At 35.7% G+C, this 8769-nt stretch overlaps 1 protein-coding gene across 2 annotated transcripts in view; it reads right to left on the bottom strand.

Annotated features, from left to right (window-relative positions):
* The window catches only part of Atp10d (ATPase phospholipid transporting 10D (putative)), a 116763-nt gene extending 108320 nt beyond the window's left edge, over positions 1-8443 (bottom strand). For both annotated transcript variants that reach the window (XM_004645674.2, XM_023705987.1), the window contains exon 1: positions 8290-8443. The gene's annotated coding sequence lies outside the window, so the exon portion shown is untranslated. The remainder of the gene's footprint in view (positions 1-8289) is intronic.
* Between the last annotated feature and the right edge of the window lie 326 nt (positions 8444-8769).

Here is an 8769-nt window from a genome sequence, read left to right as displayed (position 1 = left end):
TATTTTATTTATTTATTTATTTATTTGCGGAACCAGGGATTGAACTCAGGCCCTTGGTGCTTGCCAGGCAAGCACTTATTCTACTGAGCCATTTCCCCGGCCCCTATAAAGTCTTTATTTTAATAAAAATTAATCAAATGCATTAATATTAACTTCATATTTTTTTCTCTTCATATAATCATGAAACATTTAAGCTAAAGAAAAGCATTCAATGAAGTTAGCATACTGTTCCTATATTTAAGGTGTGGAAAAAAAAGTTGAATTCTTTAAGCTTTTGCTTTCTTTAATATAAAATGTAAGACAAACACAGGGCCTCAGCACTGAAAAAGAATTATTTACATGCATGTTCCCAGGCAATGTTTGTGCATACTCATGGAGTCCTCAAGATTTGAGCAGATTAATATTGAAGGAGCTTATACTAAATTCTTAATTTCATTGGCTTCATAAAGGCAAATATGTGTATTCCTACTATGAAGATTTGAATGTGAATATAAATGCTGTAAAACAAATTAAACATTTATTTTCAACCAAAAAAATCATTAAAGGATATTTCATAGATACAGCTCATTTAATTTTGAGATAACTTATTTAAATGTCTAGCTAGTTCTTGGCACAGTCCTACTTATGAAATTAATTGTGAAGACAGAATTTAAATGATATTCCACTTAAGAAAAGTCAAGTAACTGTTGGAGGGAAATATTCTTATATTTATCTAGGAAATACACAATTCTAATATCAAAATGATCTCAGTTTCACAAATAAGCCTTTAATATCACTTTCTTTGCTATTTAGAAAATTAAACTCAGTGGGGGAAAAGCCTATATGTCAGAAGTTTTAATTCCTAATTAATAATTGATTTCAAGATTCTTTCTCCTGACTCCTAATAGTTCCATAGCCTAATAAAACTATAAAGTTCTAAATAATCATATTCAATATTACATGTACCTGATAAAATAAAGACAACAAACACATTAAGTACACAGTAGTACTTAATCTGACTTGAGTAGATCCAAATGTAAGAATATGCTCTATACATAACATATACAGATGTACTATAAAAATATGTACTTTTATGCTAAAATATAATTGTAGAGTGAATTAACTAATCACAACTTTAATAGGAATTCATATCATTCACTATCTCTGTAAAAATATGCAGGATCTCTAGGAAAACTTGTTTTTCTATAAACTCTGTGGGAGTCTTAAGATATACAAGTTCTTCCTCCAATTATCCTCCAAAAATACTTATATCTAAAGATCAAAAGATAAGGAGAAAACAGTCATTCCTTTTCTTTTATGAAATGCAAGCATGTTTTGTTCAACAATATTTTTAAAGGGAATCATTTGCTTGGAATCAAATGACATAAAGCTAGCCAACGCCAATCATTAAAGTAGTTCAGGCATCTCTGTTAAAGCCCAGAGAATATGCTGGCCTGCTTACCTGAGGGCCCCAATCTAACTCTCTGTGCTCAAATTTCCAACAGATCAGAATCCACAGATTCTACCTTCCTAGTTATGCACACAATCTGCCAGTTTCTGATTTGATAGGTCTAAAGGAGGGCATGAGAATCCGCACTTCCAACAAGCTCAAATGATGCTAATGTCTGGATACCACACACTTTATAATGTTTTCTAAAGTTCTCTCAGATACTATTAACTAGAGCTACATAAACCTAGGAAATTTAAATCTACTCTGCAGTCTTAGTTTTAATTATAAATGTAGTTTCTCCATGAATTTATTATCATTCACCATTACTTACACAGCTAATTATTTTTATCCATATGTATATTATAGTTTAAACAATCAGTGAAACTACTTTTTATGCACAATAAATCATCACAGAAATTTTTAAATGCAAAAATAAGGAATGATAAGAAAAAAAGGAATAGTAAATACAGAAGTGGAATTATTTGGAGCTAAACAAAGACTTTAGTCAGTGAAAGATTATACTACTAAACTAAAAGGTTATATCAATAGATTAGCAAATGTTTTCTAAAGTTCTCTCAGATACTATTAACCGGAGCTACAACTACAAATCAGCTATACACAGACTAAAATTAAGAAGTGTGTCTTTGCTTTACGATACACAGCATTACTGGATATGTGAAATTACTGTAAAATGGAATCTACTTTAGACACACATTGAAGTCCTTAACTGTTAAGATGAAGAATCTATGTTTAATTTGGAAGAATAGGGAATCATTGAAGATATTTAAGAAGAACGTGATATGAGATGGATATTTAAAAGATTTCCTTGGGGGCCAGGGAGATAGCTCAGTAGGGTAAGTGCTTGCCTGGCAAGTGCGAGGGCCTGAGTTCAATCCCTGGTTCTGCCAAAAAAAAAAAAAGAAGAAAAAATGATTTCCTTGAAAGAAGTATGAAATACACATTGGAATGGGTGGGGGGGGGGAAGACCCATCTGGGAACCCTGAGTGATGTGTTTTAGAGCACAGTTTACCAGTAACCTAACCAGGGATGGGGTCACATGAGATTTCCAATAATATCTGGGAGTATACTTCAGTGACAATGGCAGAATCAATGGCCAGCAAGGTCAAGACCATGACTCAACCCATTCTCACACCCATCCTCATATTCCTCACATGCCCCTACACTTTTTATCCAGGCTTCAAATCCTGTCCCCTTACTCTGAAAATACACATACTTAAAACTATATATCACATCCACAAATTCCTGTCATCAACCGATTTATTTCTTCCTAATCATGAACCACAAGAAGTCTTATGGTGCCACCCCCTCCTTTTTTTTTTTTTTTTTGCAGTATGGGCGATCAAACTCAGGACCTTGTGTTTGCCAGGCAGGCGCTTATGCTGCTGAGCTATTTCCTGGCCCTAAATGAAATCTTATTTTTCCCTTCTAATCCAAATGTTCTCATCAACAAACGCAATTCAGAAACAATGACGCTTAATGTAAAATTATATATAATAAAGAAAAGTGGAAGGAAAAATGAGGAAAGGGGAGCAATATGAGGACAGCAACAGAGAGTATACAGACTAAGTACATTATATATGCTTAGATCCCACCCCACCCCCAAATGTCAAACTAGAAGGGAGGGTAGGGGAAGAGAGATAATGGCAGGGACAAAATTGGTCGAGGTATGTAATGTACTGGTACCAATCTCAAAAAATGAAACCAATGAATCTGGACAGCCAAGAACAATGAGAAAGAAAGAAGAAATGAGGAGACCATAGGAATGCCATGAGGAGGAAGGGCAGATAATACTATGTATGGGCTCCTTATTCTAGTACAAACTGTTTTACTAAGAAAGTGACCCTTATACTCTAATAATTAAAAGAACAGGTGATGGACTTTGGTTGGGGACCACCATACTCCCTCCAATGAAACAGGGCAACTTGGGAGAAGAACGCCATTCTGAGATTCTGGGTAAGAATCACTTTTAATTTAAAGTTCCCCAACCCACTAAAACCATTTCACTTTCAGTTCCTGGCTTAGGGACCTTAAAAGTGCAAAGCCTCATACTCCCGGCATATTTCTGTCTAGGCAATGTAAAAATGTTGATTTTTCAACTAAGAGATATCGTAGGGTTAGGTAGAATCTGTGTGACAAAAAAATAATCTCTAGAAAAAAATTAAGTAAAGAAAAAATGATATTTTAACGGTATCCTATATACTTTTGTAGTCTATTTAAAGTAAATTACAATGTTGTGAGATCACAGTAAGCAATTATGAATACTATACATTGAAGATTTTTGCAAAGTTTGGGAGGGACAGTTCAAAATTCATTTCTACTTCTCATACCAAAGAAAATCATACTTTTTTTCACCTATCCTGCATATAGAGTTGAATTTTCTTTCTTTTACTAAGAAATGCAGTTACAGTTATTTTACTTATTAAAAAATCCTTAAATGAAATAAATATATGTAGGAAGATCAATTAGGGAATATTTTGCTAAAATCCATCAGCAGGTATGACCAACAGGAAGTGAAAAGGAAGCAAAGCACAAGTCAGTCCAACAGGACTTGTTTTGGAAAAGGCCTAGCAACAGAAGAGAGATTGTAAGCAGGAGTAAACTCTGACTCCTGATATCCTTACTAATCCCAATGTTCTTACCAGAAAACAACTCAGAAACACTAATACTCAACATGGAACTGCAAATCAGAAGGGAATGTGGCACCTTGTGAAACAAGGCAGAGATGGTACCATCTATGCGCTCTTCATTCTAGGCAGACAAGTTGTACTACTGGGAAAGCAACCTTTTTTCCTTAATAATTAACAAAAATTCACTGGAAGTGTTAAAAAAATGCATTAAGGTCATGAGAAAAAATAGATATCTGTAATCTTACCACCTATACATAAGTATTATTAAAATTTCGAGAGCGGCTTAAGCACTTGCCCGGCAAGTACAAGGTCCTGAGTTCAATTCCCAGTCCCAAAATAAGTTAATTAACTAAATAAAATAAAATTTAGGTTGCTCTTCATTAATAAATTAGTTTTCTGCATAGGTCAATTTTTTTCAAAACTAGGATATCTTGTTATAACTTGGTTTTCTGCATTCTAATATCAGAAATATTCTGCCATGTCATTGAAGTCTTTCCAATGTCTCCACACATCTTGACTTTCTTCCCATTTTTGTTGACATAATATGTATAAATATGGTAATTTAGTGCTATACTGAAATGCTTTGATTATTGGGAGGTTCACACATACGCTCCCAACCTTAGACAATTCATTTTATTTTCACTTATGAGTTGCACAATTATTTTTCATTGAAGAACATTTTTGTAGGGGTCTTTATATACGTCTTAGTCCATTACTTGCTAGCCAAATTATACCATAAACTAGTTGGCCTATAAAAAATCCTCATTCCTTACACTTCAAGAGGCTACATATAGAGTAGAATTTTCTTTTATTAACAAATGCAGTTATCTTGCTTATTCAAACACCTTAAATCAAAAAAATAGGAAGATGAAAGTGCACAAGTTTTCTGTCCTATTAGGGCTTGTTTTTTGGTACATGGCTGGCACTTTCTGACTATGTTCTCACAATAGTGAAAGGAGTAAGGCCTCCCTCTACTCCTCTTTTACAAGGGCACTAATTCCATTCTGGGGGGCTTCATCCACATGATTTTATCACCTTCTAAAGTCCCAACTTTTTAATACCATTACACTGGTGATAAGGAATAAATAAATAAATTTAGGAGTTGGGAACAGGGAGACACAAAACATTCCAATCATAGTAATAATATAAAATCATTGGTTTTAGTGATATATTCTAAAAGGGGCATACTAGAAAGTAAAAACATAGAGCATAGCATTTGTGTTTTCATTTTGTATAACGGTATTTCTTAGTGCGCTTTTCTAGTGTTATGGATTCAACCCAGGACTCCTGCATGCGAGGTAAGCATTTCATCACGGAGCTGCAGAGCCACAACCCATTCTTGGTGATATTTTTGAAGGCAGCATTTTTTTTTCTGACTATAAACATAGCAACTGTTAAAGAAGACTTGTAAATATCAGAAAAATTTTTAAAAAGAAAATCAAATCTATAACTGTACCACCTAGGAATATATGTATATGTGTGTTTATTTTGCTTTAGGATGTATTTATATGTAAACTCACTGATGCAGAAAACATTTACCTATAAACAGAAAAAGTATTGTTCAGTGTTTTACTTTAGAATAATGCTTGTTACATAAGGCTTTGTAGCTATTGAATAAATGATTCATATATATTTATTTTGAAATTATATTTTATACATTCAATATAATGTCTTATTAAATTTGCTCTTTTCACTCAGTAACTGCAGGCATATTTCCTAACAATAATTTTTTCAAAACTATGTTGATTTTGTTTGTATTTAGAGACAGGTAAAACATTAACTTTAGATATTTTGTTACTTGGTTGTTTGCAATTTCTTATTATAGGTAATATTATAATGAATACATTTGTAAGTCTTCAGAAGGAAATCACATAGTTTCATTAGGATATATCACTAGGTCTAGAGATATTGGTGCAATACTACACATTATAATATTGCGACTCATATAGTTGCATTAATATAACCTTCATTGTATACCTTGAATATAGATTCCACTAAGGCACAATTTTTCTACAAAGTTAGTGGCTGATCTATTTTAAAATATGAAATAGGGGCCAAGGAGATAGCTCAGTAGAATAAGTGCTTGCCTGGCAAGCACAGGGTCCTGCGTTCAATCCCCGGTACTGCAAAAAAATTAATAAAAATAAAATAAAATATGAAATAAATCCATTTTCTAAGGAAAGAATCATGTTTTCAATAATATGTAACTATCTGAAAAATGACAGTTGTTCAGCTACTGTAACTACTAACTAGATTTGGTAGGATCTAGTAATTTTATATTATTCATGCTAATAAATTCTGTTTTCCTTATATATTGAAAGTTAAATCTATCCTCAATTAGTTTTGCTTTGAGAGTCCCCAAATGGTCTTGCTTGTTGTATTTTCTCTGTTGTTTATTTTTAGACAGGGTCTCACTATATAGAGCAGGTTGGCCGTGTACTCACTATGTAGCCCATGCTGGCCTCAAACTCACAGCAATCTATCTGCCTCAGCCTCCTGAGTACTGGGATAGCAGGCATGTGCCACCATGCTTGGCCAGACTACAAGTATTTTCTAAAAAGAAAGAAGAAAGAAAGAAAGAAAGAAAGAAAGAAAGAAAGAAAGAAAGAAAGAAAGAAAGAAACCTTTGTTTTAAAAAACAAGACTTAAGTAAATCAAACAATAAATAAAACGTGAAATGAAAGCTTGAAAATGTGGATTTTAACTTTTAAAATTGATTCTAGAATGCAGATTTGTCTAACAAATGAGCCATTTCTGCTCAACTATTTATAATCAAATCCTGAGCATTTTCCTAACAATACCAAAATATATAACGTATTAATCAATTTTCAGTCACTGAAAATATTTACATTCCCCAAACCTATTTGAGATGGCTTAAATTGCTTAAATTCTCCATTTCTTTGTACACTTTCACAAATGTCAATAGTTATACTGTTGCTTTTAAACACCCTAATATTGGTTGAATGTTGCTAGCTTGTTTTTCACTACAGACAGATTTCACAAAACTAATTTCAGTGTAAGTAAAGTATATTTATAATTAAAATAAAAACACTGGAAGAAACACATTACCTTTTGGAGTGGACAAGAATGGGGTCTCACGCTTGAGCACTCAAGGAATTCTGTTCTACCTTTTATATTTTTGTTCTCAACAAGTAAGCAAAGCATTTTTTATGATGGTGGCCTGGCCCAATTTAAATGTGGATACAGTATCACGGTGGATAAGGAACCCCTAACCTTTTGGTCCAACTTTCAAGGTTGCTTAGTTAGGAACTTGCTGGAAGCGTGTAGCATCGCTTCCACTGTGTATAGAAACGCTTTTTATGAAAATAAGGAAGAGGAAACCTGGGTCTGGGGATGACAATCTAAATACCTGGGCCAGCATGTCTAGATGAATCAGAATAGTTTAAAGATACTATTTCTAAACGCATAAGGCCAATCATCAATAGGACTCTATACTGAGGAGGTCACCACTCGGCATGCATATATTTTACTTGCTGCACGTGGTAAAATACAACTACATGTTTCTTAATGTAAATGGAAGGGTGCGTCAAATAGCAACTAAGTTTCTCAGTTAGTGTTTGCTGGGAAGAATGCAGATTGTTTGGTTTGGTTAGATAGTGCTTCTTTCAAAGCTACTTCTGAGCACATTCCAGTACAAACGCTTTTCTCTTTCTGACGCACAAACTCGTGGTGTATATGCTGGGCTAAAGTGCCAACACTTTTCCACTTCATCATCTTTGCAGGGGCAAACAGACAAAACTGCTTTACACTGCTGGATTTCACAATCAAATGACAGAGGTGGGGGGGGGGGTGCGCGAGCGCGATCTGTGCTTAATTAATCTTTTCATGAAAACCAGTTCTCAGAGTAGATAAAACAATTTCCCTGTAGAAATTAAGTATGGGAAAATGGTGTAATCAGTTCTCCATTTTAAAGTGCAGTAGTAGCCCAGAACTGTACAGTTTTGAGTCATGTTTTTAAACTTAAAGAGGATTGGATGGGGAAGAGAGGAGGGAGGAGGAGGAGGAGGGAGAGAACGAGGGGGGAGAGGGGAAGAGAGAGAGACGGGGGTGGGGGAGAGAGAGAGAGAGAGAGAGAGAGAGAGAGAGAGACAGAGACAGAGACAGAGAGACAGAGACAGAGACAGAGAGACAGAGAGCGAGCGCCGGCCGCCAGCGAGGCAGAGGTCCGCAAAGGCTCGCCCTCACCCTTACCAGTCCCAGTCCAGGAACACATCACACCATGACGATTTCCAGTCCCAAGGTGCAAGAGAAGAACCAAGAACAAATCCAAAGATGATGGTGAGGGTGCGTTATATTTCCAAATCAGCAATCTCCCTTTGCGATAAAAAGAAAACCAAAAGCAAAAGGCACAAAAAAAATTTAAAAAAACCACAAAACACGAACACTTCTCAGACCGTTCCCAAACTCCGCGGGCGCGGGCGCAGGCGCCTGCCCCTGACCTAGTTCCCCTCCCGGCCGCAGGTCCGCGGCGCCCCGCCCACCGTGACGCAGGGGGCGGGGCCTGGCCGCGCTGCGCTCCAGCTGTGGACCTTCCAGGTGCCGCCCGCCCGGCAGCTGCCCTGGGCCCCGGGGTCCCACTTTTTGCTTTCCCCAAGCAGTACAGCTTGCCCCGTAGGGAGTCTCGCTGTTCTTGACTTTTTTTTTTTTTTTTTTTTTACATTTCTCTGGAGC

The sequence above is a fragment of the Octodon degus genome, unplaced genomic scaffold (assembly GCF_000260255.1).
Source record: "Octodon degus isolate 3935 unplaced genomic scaffold, OctDeg1.0 scaffold00235, whole genome shotgun sequence".
Taxonomy (NCBI): domain Eukaryota; kingdom Metazoa; phylum Chordata; class Mammalia; order Rodentia; family Octodontidae; genus Octodon; species Octodon degus.
This window is presented reverse-complemented; position numbering and strand designations above follow the sequence as displayed.